This window comes from Crocuta crocuta, unplaced genomic scaffold (genome assembly GCF_008692635.1).
Source record: "Crocuta crocuta isolate KB4526 unplaced genomic scaffold, BGI_CrCroc_1.0 scaffold26, whole genome shotgun sequence".
Lineage (NCBI taxonomy): Eukaryota > Metazoa > Chordata > Mammalia > Carnivora > Hyaenidae > Crocuta > Crocuta crocuta.
The window spans coordinates 20,081,599-20,107,033 of NW_027532249.1; the positions used below are offsets into that span (position 1 = coordinate 20,081,599).

At 33.2% G+C, this 25,435-nt stretch overlaps 1 long non-coding RNA gene across 1 annotated transcript; it reads right to left on the minus strand.

The window, feature by feature from the left end:
• Positions 1-195: 195 nt before the first annotated feature.
• Positions 196-25,050, minus strand: LOC144243074 (uncharacterized). The gene is made up of 3 exons (XR_013338532.1): positions 24,887-25,050; positions 22,779-22,834; positions 196-255 (listed from the first exon to the last, which is right to left on the minus strand). It is a non-coding gene; the product is annotated as an uncharacterized LOC144243074 (long non-coding RNA).
• Between the last annotated feature and the right edge of the window lie 385 nt (positions 25,051-25,435).

Below are 25,435 nucleotides of genomic sequence, written 5' to 3' on the forward strand. Positions count from 1 at the left end.
AACCTTTTAAAGAAATCAGTTTCATTTAATACCTTGGATGTTTTAGTTAGTTTGTTTCAATTGGCATGTATCTAGTTTTCTTTAAATTACTCTTAAGTTGCTAGGACCAGATAAACTCATTTACTTTATGAAACTACAGCTCCTTGACAATAATAATGCCCTGTAAGGTAGCCTTCAGGAATTCAGAGAAATGATGGTGACTGTAGACTTCAGAGGAAGAGATGATTTCCTGTGACAGGTTGGCATTTGGATGGACTGGAATGATAGGAATTGAATATTAAGATATCAGAATTCAAGCTTAAAGAGAAAGCATATACACAATAACAGTTACAATGAAAATTCTAAAATTCATCAGTTAATAACCTTACCTAAGTTTAAGTTCTATAATATTTGTATTTGACAAATCCATAACCTATGAATATATGCCTAATAAAATCTCCCAAAAATCTTAGTGATTCTCTCTGTACAATGATCTCCATAAATGAATTTTCAAAAGTAATGCTTTCTAGGTTAACAACAGGTTTTAACTTTCTAATATCAAGTGTAAAAGATCTTATGGACATTTATTTGCATTTTTAAGAGTTTTTAAAAAACAGTTTAGGGTTCACAGCAAAACTGAGTTGGAGGTACAGAGACTTCCCTTACACCCTCTGTCCCATACATGCATATCCTTCCTCATTATCAACATTTCCCACCAGAGTATTGAATTTGTTTCAACTGATGAATCTACATTGACACATCATAGTCACCAAAGTCCATAGTTTGCATTACATTTCATTCTTGGTGGTGTCCATTTGTCCATTGAACAAATGTGAATGTATAATATCCATCATTATGGTATCACAGAATATTTTCACTGTCCTAAAAATCCTCTATGCTCCGCCTATTTATTTCTCCCTATCTTTACCATCAGCCCTCAACTCCTGGAAACCACTGATAATTTTACTGAAGCCATATTTTTGCCTTTCTAATATTTCCGTATAATTGGAATCATACAAAATGTAGCCTTTTCAGATTGATTTCTTTCACTTAGCAACATGCATTTAAGGTCTCTTTATGTGTTTTCAGAGCTTGATAGCTCAGTTTTTAGTACCAAATAATAATCCATTGTCTAGGTGTACCAAAGTGTATTTATCTATTCATTCCCTGGGAGATATTTTGGTTGCTTCCAAGCTTTGGCAGTTATGAATAAAGCTGCTATCCATATTTGTGTTTTTGTGTGTGGAATGTTTTCACTTCCACTGGGTTGAGTGTAAAGCTCAGAGATTCTTTCCTTAGCTGTGTCCAGTCTGCTAGTAAGCTCATCAAAGACATTTTTCATCTGTTACCTTACTCTTTTTATTTGCTTTATTGTGGCTTCTCTCTCTCTATTTCTGTCTCTTTCCTTTTTAAGTTTTAAATTCCAGTTGGTTAACATACAGTGTAATATTAGTTTCAGGTCTAGAATTCAGTGATCCATCACTTACATACAATACCCAGTCCTCATCACAAATGCCCTCCTTAATACGCATCATCCATTTAGCCCATTCCCTGGCCACTTCCTCTCTAATAACCATCAGTTTGTTCTCTATAGTTAAGAGTTTATTTCTTGGTTTGCTTTTCTCTCTCTTTTTTTTCTATCTATGTTTGTTTTGTTTCTTAAATTCCACATATAAGTGAAATCATATGGTATTTGTCTTTCTCTGAGTTATTTCACTTAGCATAATACTCTCTAACTCCATCTACTCCATCTATGTTATTGCAGATGGCAAGATTTTATTCCTTTTGATGGCTGAGTGATACTCCACATGCTACATCTTCTTTATCCATTTGTTATCTGATGGATATTTGGGCTCTTTCCATACCTTGGCTATTGTTGATAATGCTGCTATAAACATCTGGGTGCATGTCTCTATTCAAATTAGTATTTCTGTATTCTTTGTGTAAGTAAATACCTAGTAGTGCACTTGCTGGGTCAGAGGTGGTTCTATTTTTAATTTTTTGAGAAACCTGCATAGTGTTTTCTAGAGTGGCTGTACCAGTTTGCATTCCCACCAACAATGTAAGATGCTTCTCCTTTCTCTGAATCCTGAGTAACCAACACCTGTTGTTTCTTATGTTAATTTTAGCCATTCTAACTGGTATGAGATGATATTTCATTGTAGTTTTGATTTGTATTTCCCTGATGATTAGTAATGTTGAACATCTTTTCATGTGTCTGTTAGCGATCTGTATGTCTGTTTGGAATAATGTCTGCTCATGTTACATTATTTTTTATCTCTAACATGCATTTTGGTTCTTAAGATTTTCATCTCTCTGCTTACATGGCTCATCTGTTCTTAATGTGCTATTTTATCCAATAGGGCCCTTAGCATATTTATCAGAGTTGTTTTAAAGTCACAGTTTGATAATTCCAACAACCCTACCATGTCTGGTTCTAATGTTTGTCTCTTCAAATTATGTTTGCCTTTTGGTATGTTTTATAATTGTTTTCATTTTTTTCTTGATAGCCAGACATGTTGTACTGAGTAAAGTTAATGACAAAAATGGTAATGTGGCAGGAAAGGAGAAGCATTCTATAATTCCTACAATTAGGTCTCAGTTTTTTAGTGAGCATATGCTTCTGGACTATGAACTTCACAAATGTTTCTCCATACTTATTATAAGAGCAGATGGACAGAGTAGGCTGCAGTGAGTATTTCCTTTCACACACATGGAAAACTACTGTAGGTTAGAATTGGTATGTTCTTCTCCCACATGGAAGGCTAGAGCTGACTGGTGTTGGGTATTTTCCTTACTCCAGGTCACTTAGGCTTTGATAATATCTCTGTAGGTTAGCCTTTAACTGTTTTTTCCTGAGAGCAGTCCATGTTAAGAAGAACAATATGCTATGGTTTCAAAATGGTAACTTTAATCCTCTCCTATCACGATGCACAAGGGGATATATATGTCTTTTTTATATTTACTGTGAGAACAGGATCCAGATGCAGGTGGTAAATCGCACAAAATTGTGTGGGACCCCTTGTATGACTGGGTTCCCCTGGAATTTTTAACTCAAGAGTTTTCCACACTGAGCCTTTTGCAATCACAGTGCAGGCTTTCCTACCCTAGTACTTAAGTCTCTGCTACAGTAAGCCATGATTCCCTATATTCACCTGTTTGTCTCCCCAACCTTAGGGTAGTGACTTGCCCTGTTTTCTTAATTCTCTTATGGGTCCAAAAAGAGTTATTGATTTTCCAGTTTGATCATCTTTTTATTTATTGTTAAGAACGGAGTGATGACTTTCTAGCTCCTTACATGCAGAAACAGAAACCAGATGTCCACTTTTATTTGCCTTTTAAATCTAGGATGATATGAATTAACTTAATCAACTTATAGCAGAATATTTGTGACATTATTTGCAACTATTTCAGATTTATAGTGTATTTTTAGATAAAAAATTGATTGCAGTGTATATATACCTACATAATAAGAATCTGACAAAGTTCCGGGGTGCCTGGGTGGCTTAGTCGGTTAAGCGTCCGACTTTCGCGTAGGGCATGATCTCACGGTTCGTCGGTTCGAGCCCCGCGTCGGGCTCTGTGCTGACTGCCAGCTCAGAGCCTGGAGCCTGTTTCAGTCTGTGACTCCCTCTCTCTCTGACCCTCCCCTGCTCACGCTCTCTCTCTCTCTAGAAAAAAAAAAAAAAAAGAATCTGACAAAGTTCCTACAATTTATCTCACTCTGTGATTATGCTGTTTTGTTGTATCTTTAATTATTTCAGCTCATTATTGTTCATCATAAGACAAAATGCTGTTGAGTATTGTCTAACAAATAGATCCATGTCTATATTACATCACTTGCTTTCTGAAATTTTACTATTTATACTTATTTTCTAAAATTAAAAGAAAATTGCAGTCAAACTTGCTTTAGACTTACACTTCTAGATGCTTTCTGGACTCCATTTTATCACAATAATCTTAAAAAAAAATCATTGCATTAGAAAGCAGATGCAATTACCTTATACAGTGTTTTCTGGTCCATCGATACCTTAGAGAGGTATTTGTGTTTTCATCACAGGCCTTGTAATTTTTAAAAAAAAATTTTTTAATGTTTATTTATTTCTGAGATATTTATCTCTGAGAGAGAGAGTGGCAGTGTGAGCAGGGGAGGGTCAGAGAGAGAGGGAGACACAGAATCCGAAGCAGACTCCAGGCTCTGAGCTAGCTGTCAGCACAGAGCCCGACGTGGGGCTCGAACCCACGAACCGTGAGATCATGACCTGAGCTGAAGTCAGATGTTCAATCAGCTGAGCCACCCAGGCGCCCCTAGGACTTGTTATTTTGGACTTCCCAAGTAGTGGTAAAATGGAAAGAAGGAATTCAGTTGAGTGCTCATGTTTAATCTTGACAAGGTAGCATATTTTTAATAGCACTTCTGGTTGTCATTTTAGTCATTTTTGCTTATTAATAAAATAATTCAGTCATCCAAAACATATTTTGAGAAGTTTCTTAACAAACCTTGATTACTTTCTAATGTGAGTTAGTTCGATTTAATATAAGCATTCTGGTTTTTCCTAAGTATGCAATTATGTGTTACAAAATATAAATGGCATAACAGAAATTTATATCTGGAAGGAGATCAGCTTTTTGTTCTAGGTGAAAGTATGTGCATGACAATACACAGAGCATTGATATTGAGAACAGCCATTTCTTTATTTAAATTATTCTACTAGAGCTTGTGTTACTTGTTTCTAATTTGTAATAAGATCAGAATAAAGTCAGAATTAATGAGTTTTTTTAATAGATGATCATAATAGAATGCTAGTTTATATTGGAGTGTAGACATAAGAAAGAACATGACATTCTATTTAAGTCATTTAAGATAGCAACAATAAAATGATAATTATTATTTTATTAAAACTCATTTTTCTAGATAATGCTTATTGAAGACTCCCCAGTTTGGATAAAAGCCGTATACAGGAAATAAAGAAACTAACATTTTTATTCAGCCAAAATGGTGTTATATCATTCATGCATAAAATTTACTAGCTGTGGTCAGAGAAGAATATCTTAGGCCTTATTGAGAGCTAACTCACTTTGTTGTTTTTAACGCTTATTTATTTTTGAAGGGGAGAGAAAGAGAAATAGTGAGCACAGGTGGGGGAAGGGCAGAGAGAGAGAAGAGATGCAAAATCCAAAGCAGGCTCCAGGCTCTGAGCTGTCAGCACAGAGCCTGACGCGGGGCTCAAACCCGTGAGCTGTGAGATCATGACCTGAGCTGAAGTTGGATGTTCAACTGACTGAGCCACTCAGGTGCCCCTAAATTTCATTATTATTTTAATTATAATATACTTTCTATCCAATTTTCTGTCTCAGAGAAGATTTAAAATAGTGTGATTAACCAGATGAATAAAATAGAGTAACATTTAAAGAGACATGCCTAATAATTTTCAGAGGAAATATAACATAAAGGAGAGGTCAGAGTTATATAGTTACAGCCTGATATTTAAGTAGCATGACTAATCCATAATTCATGTGAAAAAGAATGATGATTTTAGATTAAGTCATCTTTAATGTGAAGAACTATTCTTACATGGTTTCCAAAAAAAAAACAAAAAAAACAGGTTTAATACTAAGCAGCAGCATTGCTATGGTGTGTCTACTCAGGAAGATAAAGAATGAAAATCCATATTGTAGACTAGTACTACTGACTCAGCAGGTCTGGGCTAAGACCTGAGTTTCTACTCTCTAATAATCACAGAATTAGTACCAATGATTCTGGTCATGGACCACACTTCGGGCCCATGATCCCTTGCTGAGGATTTTATGCTGTGTGTCATGATATAAGAGTATTATTGGCAAACTAAATTATACCTGAAAATACATTATTTCAGGACAAAAAAGAACAATTGAGGAATGATGATATTTAGACAAAAGTACATAATAAGAGAGGGGAGGAAGATGTGGAAGTTTACTTGATGATTAGAGGTACTGCTATTGATTGTTGCAGATTCAGCTTAAATGAGAGCTTGCTAACATAGCTATCCAAAATAAAATTGACTTCCTGCCAAAGCAGAGGCTTCCTTACCGCTGAGCATATTCTTTATTGTCTGGCTAGTCAACTAGAGATTTCTGAAGTAGATTAAAGGAGATAAACTGTGAATTCACCAGAATTTATATCCTGTTGCTCATATTCTAGCTTCTGTTTTTTTTTCCTTAAAGATCTGAGAATCTTGGCAAAAGTGTGCCGTTTTCAAATAATAGAATACATTATGGTTCTTGGCATAAATGGAATATAAATGGACATCTGTCTCAACCTCTCCAATAAACACACATATGAATGGTATGGTAGAAATCATAGGTAATATTTTTATTACTTACTTTGGTTCAGACATTGTGCAGAGTGATTCACATGTATTTTTGTCAGCTAACTCTCATAACAGACTAATAAGGTATCACCCCTGTTTATAGATGAGGAAGAGCAGACTGAGTGATAAATTAGGTTGACTCAAGTTATATATCTAGCACATAGCAGAGGCTAGATTCAAAGCCAGACTGTGTAATTAAGGAATGTAGATTCTTAACCATGGCTTCTCATTGGAAAGGATAAAAGAAGGACAAATGAGTTAGAAAAAATGCTGCTGATAAAATCCTCTTGAACTTCAAATGCCTGCATGCTGCTTTCCTTGCAGGACCTTGAGCTAAAGAATCATAGGAAATTTCAAACTCATTGCTTAGTGGTACTGTATCAGCATCTAGATGGATACTATATGTTTAAGCAGTTCTTTCTTAGTGAAGGCTGTAGGAGTTCATGATCAACTTAAATGATTACATAAGATAAAAATAATCCTGGTCTCTGCTTTGTTCAAAGTATGGGAGTATCAGCATTTTTATAAACTCTATCAAATACTCTCCTTGTTTCAAAACATGGACTGAGAATAATATACACATTTTCATACATTTTTAAAAACAGGTTAAGTCTTTCAATCTCGAGAATGAACTTTATTAATAACTAACATGGATGACATACAATAGTCCCCTCTTATCCTTGGAGAATGTGTTCTAGGACTCCCAGTGGATGACTGAAACTGCAATAATACCAAACCCTGTATGCTGTTATTTTTTTTCCTATGCATACAAGCCTATAATAAGGTTTAACTGCTAAATTAAGAGATTAACAATAACTAATAATTATAACGAGGTACTGTATTAAAAATTATATGAATGTGGTATCGTTTCAAAATAGCTTATTTTACTTGCCCTGGACTTTCTTTTTGTGATGATGGAGATGATAAAATGCCTACATGATGAGATGTAGTAAGGTGAATGATGTAGTCATTGTTACCTAGCATTAGGCCTTCTGAGATAAGTCAGAAGTAGGATCAGGCACCTGAGTGGCTCAGTCAGTTGAGTGTCTGACTTCAGCTCAGGTCATGATCTTGCTGTCCATGAGTTCAAGCCCCACATCAGGCTCTGTGCNACAGTAAAAAAAAAAAAATTAAAAAAAAAAAAGAGAGCAGACCTTGCCTGCTTCTGGACTACCTTTGACCATGGATAATGGAAAGCACAGAAAGGTGGGGGGGAGGACTACTGCATATTAATTAACATTAGTTTTCTCATCTTGGAAATAAACCGCATGCAACTGTTTTTTTAACAGTGTTCTAAATAACATTTAGAGAGTATGACAGATTTTCAGGAAAAAGAAAGTCCTAGGCAGAACTTCAGAAAGCAGACTTGTATAAAATTATAAGAAGGGGGATAGTATATATTTACACTGGGGCAGGACAGCTTAAAATAAACTCAAGCAGGCAAAATACTGTCCATATAACTTGACATAATAATAAAGAGCACAGATTTCCAATAATCTTTAGGGCTAAAATATATAATTGCCTTATTAACAATGAGGAAAGAACAAAAGAAATGGGAATAAATCTTTTGAATTCAAAACTGTTAATTCTATGAAAAAATGTAGAAAATAACTCAGGTCATTTAACTAATTAGTAGACCATCTAATCATTGTTCTTTTGTGTTTTATTTATAACTATGATTTATGAAGAAGATAATGATTATTAAAAGATATTTTATGTCTGATTGATATCTATTCTACATATAAAAATCCCTTCTTTCTTTAATTTCTTCAAACTCCTCTTTTTTTTCATCATCTCAAAGATTAAGTAAATAAATATTTAAAAGTTACAAAAAGTGATGAAAATCCATGGAGTAAAATGCTAGTCTTAACTTATAGGTAGTTTAACACATATCCACAGAGACTTCAATAATTTACAAAGTAAGTAAAAAAAAAATCCCTATATTTTTCTCACATGGTCTTATTATTTTCCAGATATCATAGAATTATAGAGCTAGAAGGGATGTTAAAAACAAATGCCTCCCAAATGCCATATTTACAGTATGAAGAAATAGAAACCCAAAGACATAAAACTGGCTTGTAGAAAACATAATCTTGAACTTCTGATTTCAACTACAGTGCTCTTCCTAGCATGACACCAGTATTCGATATGTGATTTTTGAATGTAATAGTAGGATTTTTACAAATTTCATCTCATAAAGTCTGTGATAATCTGTTAAAGTAAGTGAAAACAAAATCAAAACTTGGGTTGAAAAATAATGGAAACCAGACATTATTTTAATGAAGACTAATATCCAGAATGATTAAAAAGTCACACAAATAAAAAAGGTTGTAATTATTTGACTGGTGTGAAAATAGATATTTTCCAAGCAGGTAAGCTTTCCACATATTACCACTGTGGAAGACAGATTTTTTTTTTTCCAAATAATTTTTGACTAATATCTTAGAAAAATATTCAAAGCAGCTCAATGAGGGTTATCTCAGTGGGGTTAATAAAGAAATTTCCAAGCTCTTTCCAGTTCCTCAAATAGGAATCATCTACAAGTTATAGTGTAGAATAATGATCAAAAGTAACTTGAACATGCAGTGGAAAGCTCTAATACACACATTAGCAGACCTTGTTCTTTACTAGGTTTTACCATTTAATTGCCTTACAGACATGCAAGAGCATGGACTCAGATTTCATCTCTACAAAACAGTAGAAGTAGATGCTGCTGTGCTCACTTCAGTCAGTCATATTAAGGATCAAATGAAAGTCTATATGAGTGTTTATTTATAAATAATTTAGATTGATATGTCAGTGCAGGTTATTAGAAATCAGAGTGCTGACTTCTCAGTTTATAGTGGAATAAAGGAAGATTCCATAAAAATTAATGGCTTTTCCAAAATCATATAAACAAATAAGAGCAGAACCAAGAATTGGTTTATTGTCACATATCCCTTTCCATGCATTGTTCAGTCATCATTTTCTTCAATGTCACCTTCTTCCAGGGAATGTCACCAGGGGGAAAAATATTCATACATTATAAAATATCCAGTTTTTTAGTATTACCTTTAGTAGTTATTCTGAAAGTTGAAGTTTCACATTTTTGCACAAATAAGGTACTTGTAGCATATTAGTTTGACATGGAAAACCGAGACATTGTTTGCCACAAAATGGACTTATTTCCTTTGCCAGTTAGTATTTAGTGCCTTTAAAATTGATTTTATTGATTTTTTTCTTTTACAAAAAAAATCCTTTCTAAATATCCAGGACATAACTAATTCAGAAGCTAATTTTTTATATACACATAGAATTTATCTTTTTAGAATCTAGCATCAATCTAATTATTTTAGGGGCAAGGTACAAAATAGTAAGTGCTATGGTCTGATGAGCCATGTTCTGTAAAAGCATGGATTTTGTATTATTGGAATAATGGAAAGATTAAACATATAGTTAATGCAATATTACTTAATTTGAATACATGCAACATAAATATCTATACAAATCACTAATTATTAGGGAACTGCAAGTCAAAACCATGATATCACCTTACACCTGTTAGGATTGCTGTTATTAAAAAGTTATGTGTTGGTGAGGATGTGGAGAAAGGGGAAACTTTATACATTTTTGGTAGAATGTAAATTACTATAGCCATTGTGGAAAACAACATAGAGTTCCCTCAAGAATTAAAAAAAAAAAAAACAGAAAACCCTGCCATATGATTCAGCAGTCCAGTTTCTGGTGTATATCCAAAGGAAATTAAATCATTATCTTGAGACATCTGCACTCCCAAGTTTATTGCAGCATTATTTACAATGATCACAGTAATGATAACAATCAAAGCATCCATCAGAGAATAAAGGGTAAAGAAAGTGTGATTAAATGTGATAGGCAGTTAGGTAGGTAGATAGGTAAAATGTTATTCAGCTTTATAAAAGAAAGAAATCCTGTCATTTGCAACAACATAGATGAACCCAGACGATGTGCTAAGTGAAAGAAGCCAAATACAGAAAGAGAAATATTGCATGATCCCATTTATCTGTGAATCTAAAAGAGTAAAATTCATGGAAACAGAGTAGAAGATTGGTTACTGGGGATTGGAAAAATGGGGAGATGTTGGTCCAAAGGTACAGTTATAAGATGAATACATAAAGATACAGTTATAAAATGAATAAATTCTGGAGATCTAATGTGTATAGCATGGTGACTCAAGTTAATAAATTATATACTTAGAATTTGCTAAGAAAGTAGATCTTGAGTGTGCTCACCACCAAAACCAAACCAAAACAACAACAACAACAAAAAAGCCTGATTTAGTAAATATGTTAATTAGCTTGGTTATAGTAATAACTTGACATATCATATGTACATATATGTATATACACACATACACACATATATATAATGTCCACCTTAAATATATATAATTTTTGTCCATTGTATTAGGATAATCAATACAGATTTTGTATTATTGAAATAATGGAATGGCATACACATGATAGGTGATTAGATACAGATATTATTAATTCATTATCATATAATTTGAATGCATTACATGTAAATGTCTATATAAATGTAGTAATGTGAATAACTGCTTCTAAAATTTTTTCAATGTTTATTTTTGAGAGAGGGTGTAAGTGGGGGAAGATCAGAGAAAGAAGGAGACACAGAATCTGAAGCAGGTTCTATGCTCTAAGCTGTCAGCACAGAGCCTGACTCAGTGCTCGAACTCATGAACTATGAGATCATGACCTGAGCCAAAGTTGGAAGCTTAACCGACTGAGCCACCCAGGCACCCTGATGGCTAGATGCTTCTAAATGCTTTAAAAGTAAGGCTGTAGTCAGTATTTTAAGTAATAATGAAATATATACACATGTAATATTGGAGGTTACTGATTCTTCAGAGAGAAAAATGTATCAAGATTAAAGTATGACAGTTTGAAATTAAATAAAATGAATGATTTTAAAATTATTATCATTTAAAATTGTCTTGTCATATATATTTTCCAGAAAGACTGAAAGTAAAGCAAGGTAGAGTGTTACACTCTAGACAATGTAGTAGTCTCTCTGAAATATTAAGATAGATTGTAAGTTAGTGCCACTTGCACTGGTCCTTGCATTTATTTGTCTAAATCCAGTTGCTCTCTTAATATTCTCCATGTGGAAAAAAATGAAGCATCCCCATTCACATCTTATTTTATTTTTTTAAAAGCTTTTATCTTTAAATAATCTCTGTACCCAACTGGGGCTCAAACTCACAGCCNTGACTGAGACAGCCAAGTGCCCCCCATTTGCTTTTTATCAGAATATGACATGGTAAATTATTCCCAGTGCCAAAACTAAGTTATTTTTTAATAAGGTTATGATGTAAACAAAGCTGGATTTATTCAGATATAACCAGAATCCAAACCTTGACCTTTCTGAATTCAATATGGTACTTTATACTTTATTGAAAGAATACATTTAATTTAATTTTTTTTAAATGAACAGAAGAGAGATTTTAGTGAGATTTCACTCCTTCTGGGTTCTTGCAATATTTAACCCTTTCATGTTTAAATATATATATTTTTTAATTCTCCATAGCTTACAACTATAGAGACAGGAAATGGGGAAGCCTGGGTAGTTGGTTTAGTCAGTTAAGTGTCTGTCTGACTCTTGATTTCAGCACAGGTCATGGTCTCATGGTTCATGGGATTGAGCCTCACATCGGGCTCCCTGTTGATAGCACACATCCGACCTGGAATTCTCTCTCTCCCTTTCTTGCAGCCCCTCTGCCCCTACCCACTGTATGCAAACGTGCTCTCTCTCTCTCTCTCTCTCTCTCTTTCTCAAGATAAATAAAAATAAACTCTAAAAAAAAAAGGAAGGGAGGGAGGGAGAGAAGGAAGGAAGGAAGGAAGGAGGAAGGAAGGAAGGAAGGAAGGAGGAAGGAAGGAAGGAGGAAGGAAGGAAGGAAGAAAGAAGGAAGGAAGGAGGGAGGGAGGAAGGAAGGAAGGAAGAAGGAAGGAAGGAAGGAAGGAAGAAAGAAGGAAGGAAGAAAGAAGGAAGGAAGGAAGGAAGATTTAGTGGGCATACAGACCTGAGGAGAAGTTGGGAATAAACAGAACTGAGAGTACAAAGTTTCTTTTGGGGGATATGATAATGTTCTAAGTTGATATTGGATGTGGTTGCATAATTCTGTGACTATAATAGAAATACTGAACTCATACTTTATTTTTTCTTTTTAATTTTTTGACTTTTACTTATTTATTTTTTTATTTCTGAGAGAGAGAGAGAGAGAGAGAGAGCGTGAGCAGGGGAGGGTCAGAGGGAGAGGGAGATACAGAATCTGAAACAGGCTCCAGGCTCCGAACTAGCTGTCAGCACAGAGCCCCACGCGGGCTCGAACCCAAGAACCGCGACATCATGACCTGACCTGAAGTTGGACACTTAACTGACTGAGCCACCCAGGTGCCCCTGAATTAATACTTTAAATGAGTAGATTGGATGGTATGTAAATTGTAACTCAGTAAAGTTGTTAAATATTTAGTCTGAAAAACAAAAAAAGAAAAAAATGTTTCGTTTCAGTAATAATTTAATAAAAATGACAATTTCATGAGTACTTTGAAAATTCTTAAGTTTGGTCATATGCTGATGGACTATGGGTTATATTTGAATCATATACCAGCATGGGTATAGGATTGCTATCAACTAGACACACTTTTTGACTATATATTTGTTGAAAACCCAAGTAAGGGGAAAATGCTATTTGTGTTGAAATAATAGTTTAATTATTTTCTCATGCAGAATATTTTGTCCAAAGTGTTTTCAAGTGATCATAACTAAATTTGTTATTAACAGTATTATAAATTCTTCTTTACACATACTCATCTATTTAATCCTCATCATATCCTCTGGGGTATATAATGTAGTTATTATTATTTTAGAGTATATTAATGAGGCAGAGAGAAGGTAGATAGCTTGATTCATGTGGCAAAATTATTAAATGATAAATCCATGATTTATAAGTATGGAGTCTGACTCCAAAATAACTTTCAAGTATTATGTTCGGTGGCTTGATAAGATTCATAAACATACACAAAAGCACTTGCTGGCTTAGCAGTGTAATAATACTGTGCTCATATTGATTATGAAAATAAAAGAAATTTAAGTAGCAAGTACAAAAAGTAAATTGAAAATCTCCTTTTGATGAATAAGGTTTTATTATAATGATAGTAATAAAAATATCTAATATTTACATAATATTTGACCTATGCAAGAACACTTTTAAAAAAGAGCACTTTAAAGAATTATAATTTTCATACTGAAGGTGAGGAAATTGAGATACATATGTGTAAAATAATTTGGCAGTCATGTAGCTAGAGAATAGCAGAGTCCAATTATTTATTCTCTAATATAAAACATAGGAACTCTGAAAAGCCAGAAGGAGAGATTATATATGAAACTTTAATCTCTTCTGTAAGGAATCTATACTTTACAGACTTTGCAGTTAGCACTGATCAGGAGCTTAGCAGTTTTTGAACTATCTACCTCTAATAAACTTTTCTTAATTTTCCCACCAGGAAAGTAATTGTCTAAAGGCAGGTAGATGTACCTAGGCATTAGTTTATTAACCAATAGGTCAATTAGCCCATAGGAAGAAATATCAAAGATAGTATTAAATATTACTTATGAGTCTATTACAGAGCTCAAGTCAAATGAAAGCCTAACTATAGCTTACCACTATGTCTGTGGTAAGAAATACAGTAGAATTTTATTGCATTTCTTATGTATACTCCATGTAATAGGAGCTAAAGGAGAATCACTGTATAATTTAAAAAGAACATAAAAAAAGAAAAAGAGGAAATCAACAGCAAAAAACATATGCTTTCCACTACCCAGTTTAACAATCAAAATAAATAAGGTGGGGTGCACAGATATACATATGTGGGAGAAAAATAGAGCAAAATGTATTATCAGGAGATTTTGCCTTGATGTTTAAGCTACCTTTTAAAACCTTATTTTTTTTCTTAAATGTATACCTATTGAACCTAGTACCTCAGACACTGACCTATCTCTCATTTCTTTCCATCAAAGTTTATTTTCTTGAAAGATTTGTCTGTATTCCCCATTCATGTTTATATATACACTCAGTGAAGAACACACACCAATATGCTACCATCTGCTACCACTACTCAACAAGAATAGCTCTCACTGTGTTCTGTCACCTCATGGTCAAAAGTCAGTGAACATTTCAGAACTCATTTTACTTGACCCAGTGGCCATTTTAAAAAGTAGCCTTCTTCATTTTAAAATTCCACATACACCCCCCACCCCGTGGCTTCTATGGTGATATAATCTCCTGGTTTTCTTGCTAGCTCTCTGATTTCATATTCTCTCCTGCTTTATTCTGATAATTTTCTTATATATCTCTATTTACTTAAATGTTTCCTCAAGGCCCTATCTTGCCTCTCTTCCACCCCATATTCTATCACCACTTTTCCTATATTTTGTAAAAGAAATATCACAAATATGTAAGATGGATGAAGCATCCTAATTTACAGAAAATAAATGTTCTTTGATAAAGAAAACCAAAATGGCAACTTTTAGAGTGACAGAGTAAACACTGTCTGAAAATCCATGTTCAACCAAAAGCAGTAAGAGCAATTGCAAAACTGTCAAAAATCAACTTTTTTAAAACATTAAATAAAAAGTTTATAACAATCTAAGAATTGTTCATTCAAGAAAAAAATGCTAAATCTGATAAAAAGAAAGATACTTCTTGTGTTTTAACCTTTCCTAAACCCATCCGTCTCTGTCCAACTCCATGGTAGCCTTGGAAACCAACTATAGTCTCAATTACAGTAGCTGTCAAAACAAGCAGTACAGCAGCCACAGGAGTAGGAAGGACCAAGTTACTCAGTAGCTTCATCCCCAGAGGACTAGCACTATTTAATCTGTCTTGACTACAGTGGCAAGCTCCATTCCCAGGCCTTGTTTTTTGACAAACTGACTCTTTACAAATAGCACTATCTACAAGGCATTTGTCAAAAATTATCTGGGGCAATTGTCTAACGTAGCAATCTAATATAGCAATACAAATAGGGTTAACAAAAGTCTAACAAAAACAACTTAAAGAAAAAACTGGCAATTGAAATAATCATAAAGAGATTCGTATTGTATTCATAGGAATCTAAAAGGCCACATAGATAAACAGGGTATATACACGTGCCCCCAGGATAGCCCTGGAGGGTCCCAGTCTCTCACTACTGGCTGAATTTGAGTCTCCGTAAAACCAAATATTGAAGGCTAAAGCACACTTGTAATCTGCATGACACTGCATGATGGATGTATTCGTACACAATGAGCCTTTCAGGAAAAGTTAAAAAAAAAAAAACCTATTGGTTCACGTAATTTAAGGAAATCTCTGTATAATCACTAGCTGACCACTAAGCCAACCAGAGACTTCATTGTCTTCACATGACAAAAAATACTTAAAGAAATAGTTAATAATTAGTTAAGAAAAGTCACTAAACGAATGTTAACAACAACCACTAAATAATCTGTGGGTGAGGGAGGGATCTAGTTTCTATAATTATGACATTATGTAATTTAAATTTTCATTTTTGTCAAAAAATTTCAAATTACTACAACCAAAAGAGAAGTATAGCTATATACTGAGAAAATAAACAAAAAACAGTCAAGCCATTTCCAAACAATTCCAGAGTAGGCTTACTAGACAATAATTTGCACAAAAACTATTACTCGTATGTATTCATATGTTAACTGAAGAAAATCATGTTTAAAGAATAAACAGAGGGTCCCTGGGTAGCTCAGGTGGTTAAGTGTCTGACTTTGACTCAGGTCATGATCTCACAGCTCGAGAGTTCAAGCCCCACATTGGTCCTTGTGCTGACAGCTTTGCTCTTAGAGCCTGCTTCAGATTCTTTGTCTCCCTCTTTCTGCTCCTCCCCTACTTGCACTCTGTTGCTCTCTCTCGCTCAAAATAAATAAACATTAAAATATTTTATAAAGAATAAACAGGAAGTATGAGAATGATGGCACACCAAATACAATATAATAAAACTTTAAAAAATCAAGTAGAAATTGTATTATAACTTAAAATATTCTCAAAGTGAGCTCAAGAGTACTAACCAATAAAATAATCCAGGAACATGAATACAGATAAATTGAGATTATCGGGTCCGAAAAAATCAAAAGCATTATAAATGTGGCCTAAATGTAAAAGAATCGAAAACATTTAAAGTATGGTCTCTTACCACATGCAGTATGATCGAAACCATTAACAGAAGGAAACGTGGAAAATTCACAAATTTGTGGAAAATAACACACTCCCAAAAGAGACTTGAGTCAAAAAGAAATCACAGTGGGAGTTAGAAAATATGTTGAGATGAATGAAAATGAAAATATAACATACAAAAACAAATGAGTTATATAAAATCAGTGTTTTCAGGGACATTCAGAATTGTAAACCTATAATAAAGGAAGATGTGCTTAGTCAGCTAGGCATCAGACTCTTGATCTCATGGTCTTGAGATACAGCTCCACATCAGGCTTAGCGCTGGGCATGGAGCCTGCTTAAAATTCTCTCCCTCCCCACTCCTGCTCCTCCTCTCACATGTGCAGTCTGTCTCTCTCTCTCTCTCTCTCTCTCAAAAAAAAAACATGTTACATTATCACCTTAAGAAACTACACAAAGAAGAACAAATTAGAAAAGCAAGGAGAAAGAAAGAAATTTAAAAAGACGAGATCTGATATAAATGAAATAAAATACAAGAACAGTAGACAAAACCAATATATACAAAAGCTGATTCAATAAAGAGATGAACAATTGACAATTTTTAGCTATTCTTACCATAAGTAAGATAAAAATATCAAGTTACAAAATATCTGAAATGAAAGAGAAGTCACTACTATTAGCCTTATAGGAATAAAAAGAATTAAACTGCAATATTGGGAACAATTGCATGCTAATAAATTAGAAAGTTAAGGAAATTTGACACATTCCTAAAAAGACAAACTACTTAACTCAAAATTGGAAAATCTGAATAGAACTAAAACAAGTAAAATAATTGAACATGTAATAAAAAACTTCCAGAAAGAAAAACCCAGAACCAGATGGCTACACTGGCAAATTCTATCAAACATGTAAGGAAGATTTAACTCTAATCATTCAGAAACTCTGCCCATTCATTCTGTGTCTGCATTACACAGATACCAAAACCAGTCAAAGGTAACACAAGAAAATGAAACTATAGACCAATACCCCTTAAAGTGTAGGCACAAAGTCTTCAATATTAACAAACCAAATTTAGCAACATAAAATGCCATGACCAAATATTTATTTCAGGAATGCAAAGTTGAATCAAATTCAATCAAAGTAATTAATATATTAATATATTTATATAAAAACAGACAAAAACCACATGATTACCTCCATAGACACAGAAGGAAAAATGGGCAAATGCCAACAACCTTTTTGATAGAAACTTCTCAACTGTGAATAAAAGGGAATTTCCTCAAACTAATAAAAGCTATATCTGAATAATCCACATTAACATTATATTTAATGGTCATGGCTAGATGCTTTCTCTCTAAGATCAGGAACAAGAAAAAAATCTACAATTGCCACTTTTATTTAGTGCTTTATTGGAAATTATATCCAGGATATTTGGCAAGAAAAATAGAAGCTATACAGATAAAGAAGAAGTGAAAATATCTCTATTTTCAAAAGATATTATGTCTATAGAATAAAAAAAGAATACACAAAAATGTACTCAGAACTCATTAATGTACTCAGCATAGTTTCCGGATGAAGGATCTATACATAAAACAAGTTGTATTCTTGTACACTAAAAATGAGCAGTGCAAAAATTAAGAGATTAAGAACAACTCCATTCACACACACACACACACACAAATCAAACCTTAGGAGAGTTGGGAATAAATTTAACACAAAAATTACAAAACTTGTTTACTGAAAAAGCATCATTGAAAAAAAAAAGGAGATATAAATAAATGCACAAACTCTCCATGTTTGTGGATTAGAAACTTAATAGTGATATAGTGGCAAACTTACTAAATTAATTTATTGATTCTACATACTTCTTATCAAAAACTCAACTGCATTTATTTTGTTGTTGCATAAATAGTTGAGTTGGTCCTAAAATGCATGTGAAAATGCAAGAGATTCAAAATAAAATAATCTTGGGACGCCTGGATGGCTCAGTCAGTTGGGTGGCTGACTTCGGCTCAGGTCATGATCTCATGGTCTGTGGGTTTGAGCCCCGCGTTGGGCTCTGTGCTGACAGCTCAGAGCCTGGAGATTGTTTCAGATTCTGTGTCTCCCTCTCTCTCTGCCCCTCTTCTGCTCTCTCTCTCTCTCTCTCAGTGATAAATAAAACATAAAATATTTAAAAAAATAAAATAAATGAAAGGAAAAAGTTGGAGAACTTACATTGCTTGATTTTAAATGTTACCACAAAGCTACAATAATCATGATAGTATGGTAGTGTCATAAGGATAGAAATACAGATCAATGAAAGAAATTATTGTAGAATGAACTTTAGAAAATCAAAATAGAGATTTTGACATAGGGGTTAATGGTGAGCATCAAACATATGCTTACTTCTAGAGCAATGATTAAATTTGGCTTTATAGAAAGGAAATAAGCCATAATGACCATAATGACACTGTAGATAAGGAACACCAAACAAAAAGGAAAATAAGGATAACACATGCAAAGCACTTTTATTTTCTACCTGTAATAATGAGCAGTGACAGCAACAGCATTGTATTCTCTAAGGCAGGATATAGCAAATGATATAAATTCATTATGCCATCCTGTATTCTTGAAAACCAAAACTCTCAGAGTGGAAAAAAAAAAGATATAGATGTAATATCAAAGATTATGAAAATATCCTAAAGTCCCAAATTTGAATCAACATGGCAAATTTTATCAGCTTTCTTTACATCTCTTGTTTCTAGCTTTACCACAGAGAAGGCCAGGAAAAAAAACAAAACAAAACACTGATCAAATGGCAGTGAACAGTTCTAGTGAAAAGATTTTGGTCTTGTAGACCAAGGTTTCTGAAGTTAATTTTGCAGCTATAAAGTATATGGTTGCTTATTCACTTTCAGCTTCTAAATCTTGTGGCTAATGCTAACTCCTAACTATGCAGGGAAAGGAAAATCAGGAAAGATAGTTCCAGTTTAGCTAAATTGGCAAGGTACAAATCTACCACATACAGTGTCTATTTATGCACTGGTGGGTGATAAGATTATAAAAAATCATAAGGAAGTAATTCATATAAGAATCTGGATAGAGGTTATTTGTAGAAGGGGGAAGAGAAGACACTATGATTGAAATGGTAAAAGAGTTTTTAGAGTGGATAGCAAAGTTCTGTCTTTACTTAGGTTGTCATTACATGATGTTCATCTTGTAATACTATTTGGTAGCCCATAAAATAGTTTTGAATGGTTTTATATATCCGTGTTTATTTTACAGTAACATTTTTTAAAAAACAAAGATGAATTTTTTTTGATGTGTCAGTGAGATATCCAAGGGGGGAGTAGTATGGTGTATGTATGTTTGGAGTTCAGGAATGAGATTAGAGTTTGAATATAGATTTTGTTTTCATTGTGTGGAGTCATAGAAAAGTGAGAAATCAAAAAAGAGAAAAGAGCTAAGACTAGAGCCATGAAGCAGGCAAAGGGAGATACTAGGAATAATACTGAAAAAAAAATAAAGAAAAACAGCTGAAGATACTATTTATGGTGATCTATACACCAACTAGTTACTGTTGTATGAAATGTTATATGAAAGTGTTTTCTGAAATAATTGTTCTCATTGTCAGGATGAGTACACATAGATAGTAAAGAAACAAAAACATATGCCAGTGGGCTTTTTAGAAGCCAACAAGCTCTTCTTGCTCTAAACTTTTATAACAAATGTCAGGTCCTTAGAAAAACTGTTGGAAATGATCTTTTGTTTTCCTTAGGGTGTCAAACTTGATATTTTGGTACAGCTTTCATTACTTTTATAATATTCCCAGTTTCTTTCTATAATTTATCACTTTTATGGATATGCTAAGGATGAGAAGCTTGGCATGAAAATTTGGCTGCTTTGTCAGTTTTTCAATGCCTAGAAAGGTATTTATTTTATTTTATTTTATTTTATTTTAAATGTTTTATTTATTTCTAGGAGAGAGAGANTATTTATTTTAAAATGACTACTTTTCAGTTTTAATTCACTCACTCTTAAATAATGTATTGTTATCTTAGGGTTTTTTCTTAAGTGGTCATGGCAGTAATTCCATTTGATTCCTGAAAAGTAACACTAAATTTTATTTTTGGTATAAATTGCATTTTGAATATGTATACTTTGATCTCTTCAGAGTCAGCAATTTCTTTCATTATAATCAAATATTCAGTCTAAAAATCTGTAAAACATCAGAGTTAAGTAAAGCATCTATCCTAAAAATAATTTCCATATTTGGAAAATATTAATGGAACACTTGAAATAAAACTAAATAGGCTCTTGAGTATATCCTGTATATGTTTTCAAAAATTTCATAGTTTTGATGGTGCTAAGAATGATGAATAAAGTATAAGTAATAGGATTAGATAAACCCAGTGCCCAGACTGCCTGTTATAGCTGTTAGCCCTGTGAAGATATTTGTTAATTCAGGGAAGATTTCCTTATTATCATGGAGTGTAATAAAAAAATAAATAATAAAAAGAAAAAAAATAAAAAATAAAAAATAAAATAATAAATAATAAAAAGAAATGGCAAATCTTTAAGTGAATATTTTGTGTTCAGTAAAACACAAGACAGTGGATCAGTTTACATCATAGCAATCATAGTAAACCAGTGTTTTACATGATAAGAGAATAGGACAGAAAGTATTATTTTTTAGATATTTATTGATGTATACTATACTCTAAAACAGCACTTATGAGAAATAAATCTTTTTATCAAACCACTTTTGAAAGGATTTTTCCAGTCTTCTGTATTTTTAAAACTAATGAGAGTCAGCTACACAGTTTCTCATCCTTGGAAAAGAAATGACAGGAAGAAAAGAAGTATTGTCCCTATCCAGCACTGCTTGAAGTCTGCCATCCAGTATAGATTAAAATGTATTGTAACGTGAACTTATTTACTATTTCCACATCTCATTTAAAGCATGAGCTTCAGAATGATACCATGTCATCATTTTCATCATCAAAGGATAACATTCCAAGTTTCCATTAAAATGAATAATTACACATTAAAATACAAAAGTAAATATGAAAGTGTTTTTAAAAATCTGTAATTTTCAAGGGAGACAAATAAGAAATTCAAATCTAAAGACTTCTCCAAAGCTACATGGTAGTTCATTTTTGAACTGATTTTAAAAGCCTGATTCCCTAAACACCAATTCTGAGTTTCTCTCAATGAAAATCACAATCTCTAGAGAATATTTTCTGCTCTGCAGCACAGTTTGGTGGAGCTATTTTGGCATATTTATTTTACTGAAATGGCAAGATAGCTTTTTAAACCTAATTATTGTATTCTGTTGAATCTGAATTCAATAGATGGTTTGAATCTCTTCAAAATTAACTGTGAATCAACTTATTAATGGCTCGTGGTTTTGTTTGTTTATTTGTTTGGTATAAAGCAAAAAATTGTATTCATCCCATCAACAGTTTAAAATGTTTATTTATTTACTTTGAGAGGTGGGAGAGGGACAGAGGGAAAGGGATAGAGAGGATCCCAGGCAGGCTCCATGCTATCAGTGCAGAGCCTGACATAGGGCTCGATCTCACAAATAGTGAGATCATGACCTGAACTGCAATCAAGAGCCAGACGCTTAACCGAATGAGCCACTCAGGCACCCCTCATTCAGTAAAAATTTATCTAATTTTCTATTATCCGCTAAATATAGTGCTACATCATGTAGATACAAAGTTGAAGAAAAGTGAAACCCTTTTCTTAGAGTATATACATGTTTTACCTGAGAGATTTTGAAATGTTATTATAAAATACTGAGTTCCTAATGCTTTCATCAAGATTTCTAATTGTCCTTTCATCCACTTTCCTTCTCCCCTGAATGCATATTGCTAGGGCCTCATTTTGGTTGGTAAAGTAGAAGCAGAAATATAGGTCACTCTAAGCAAAAGCTTTAATAGCTCCTGTGTGATTTGTCATATTTTCTTTTTCTTGACTTAAATATCAAAGAAGCATAAACATAGAACCTTCTCAGTTGAAGTAGAGCCCACATGAGAAAATGTTTGTTTACTTTTAAGCTACTGAAATATTGGGGATTGTTTGTCATGTAGCATAATCAAACCTATTCTGACTAATATATACTGTCAAGTATTGTCAGGATCCTAGCAAGTTTCATGTGGCACTCTCAAAGTGGGAATTTAAGAAAAGTTTAAGAAAGGAACCATTGACAATGATGAAATCAAGAGGTAAGGGATTACCTGTTATGGTACAATAGACCAGGGCTAATATATCTTCATTATGAGTGTTCTCAGACCTGAAAACACAAGCAAAATTGTTGTCAGGGCCTCAAGAAAAAAAGAAGGTGTTCTTTCAATTCATCCATGTCAAAGTACCTCTGCAAGATGGAGGCAAAGACATTTAATGCCCAAACCTCATTCTCTTCCTTTCCTTATACCTGTACCCAAATAGAAGTGGTAGAATGGAGGTCAGCCTCTCAATATGTACAGTATGTACATGGGTTTGGATATTTGACATGAAAACAAAAATTGATCCATGTACAGATTATTATAGGGACACATACTACATGGTATAAAATAGTCAAAAGGTGAGGTCTTTCAAGAAAATTCTGGAAGAATACAAACTTGAACTGAAAAAGGCATAAAAAATTAGACAATTTGTGAAGATCGTCTAATCTGGGCATATATGAAACTCCAAGAGAGTACAGTATTTGCTGAAATAGAATAATGATTTAATGTCAGGTCTAGCATTCTGGAATGATAAAGCTGGAGATAATGCAGTGGCCAGAACAAGGGAGGCTTTATATATTATAATAAATAATTTTGACTTTACCCTGAAGACCAAAATCTGAAAGATTTAAAAACAGTGACAACTGGATTTGCAATTAAAAAACAATATGGCAAGTAGTAGTTTGAAACAGATATTGAAGCAGAATGTGGTTGCTCTAGATGACATAGTAGTATGTAATGGCATAGAAATTTGAAAAGAAATCTCTGAAAATAAAAATACATGAGTACAAGTCTGAGGTTAGGAAGCAATTTGCAAAACTGTAGAAGTTATTCAGATAAGGAACAGTACCAGAGAAATCATGATAATAATGAAGAGAAGAACCATTCTAAATCTTAAACCTGTTGGATAGATGCTTAAGTAGCTATGGGGAATGAAGGTCAACCATATCCCACCATATTCCTAACTGAAAAAAAAACAAACAAACACAAAAAACTGTTAGACTCAACAGCCAATTTATACTTTTGATAATTGCACAACTGGCATTTTCACTTTGAGTCAAAATATTCAAAATTAGAGTATATGTGTATTAACAGATGTTATTAACTTTTTTTTTTGGTTTGTTGAATTTATTTTAGACCTCTACACTAAAAAAAAGCTAGAACATAGTTCAATATTGGAAGTATTGTCTCTTAAGGCTTGAAAATTAAAAATGAAAGTGAAAAACAACAGGAGAGTTAAATTTGAATTTAGCTCAGTCATTAAATTCATAGAGCTAGGGTAAATGATACTGGGCCTTTGTGATACCTACCTTAATAGATCTGTGTCATTTGAGTATTTAAAAAGCTAATTAAAATAGCAACTATAGTTCCTTAGCTCCATAACCATCTCACTAATTTTGTAGGGCAATCCTATTTTTATCTTCATTAAATGCTTAACTAGCTCTTATCGTCCTCTAAGGTAATCTAAGATATTTTTGGTTGTGGTAAAATTTAGAGGAGTTGTAAATGAATAATTTAAAGTGTTTTAACTTTAATATTTTTTTCTCTTCTTTTTCCTCTATATCTTGGCATGTAAACTGATTTATGTAAACATTGCCTAAAGATTTATTCTGTGACAGAAAACTATAATTTTTTCCAGTTATTACAAATGGGAATATTATCTGCCTCTTATACACACACACACGCACCCACACACACACACATATCTTATACCTCAAAAAGGTACTATTTTAGAAGTAAATACAGCTTTAAAATTACAAACTGTCAGTGCATACGTTGATCAAAGTGGCATGTTGGTATACTAGAAAATACATAATCTATTAATCTACTATGGAACAAAGACTATGTTATGTTCCTTCAAAGTATTAGAGTGAATGTTAGAGAGAAAATTATTATTATTAAGGAAAATTCATATAATATTCAGATCCATGAAAACCTTAGTGAAAAATTAAGATATAAATTATTAGTCAACATGTGTAAACTGAAGGGACTAGATACTTAAGCAGGTATATTAGTTATCTATTATTGCGCCAAAAAAATGCCTTAAAAACTACCCACATAAAACAAACTTTTATCTCACACTTTCTAAGTGTCACAAAAGTAGGAGAGGTCAAACTAACTTAGGGTCTGTTGTGAGTTTGCATTCAAGCTATTAGCTAGGGCTGCAATTAACTGAAGGCTTGACTGCAGCTGAGCATTCTTTACTGCTTTCTACTGAAAGCTTGACAAGAGCTGGGTAATCCACTTCCAGTCTTCTTCATATGGTTGTAGGTGGAGCCTTCAGTTCCTCATCTTGTGGGTCTGTTCAAGACATAGACATAGTAAATGACTTTCCCCAGAATGTGTGATGCAAGAAGGAAATAGTGACGTATATGGAAACCACAGTATCTTTTATGACATAAGGTAGAAAATAACATACCATTACTTCTGACTGTAATATAGGAAAGAAATATATGAGAATATGAATATCAAGAGAATTGAGAACAATCTTGAGTTAGACTGTCATAACATGTTATAATTTATATGTAGTAAACAAAAGAGAACAGGGAAAACTATAACCAAATAATTCTAAATTGAACAAAGAAGAAAAAAATAAATTTTGGGCTTAAGAAAAGGAATAACCACTGAAACTAGCAACAACATGGATGAATCTCAAAAACATGAGGTTT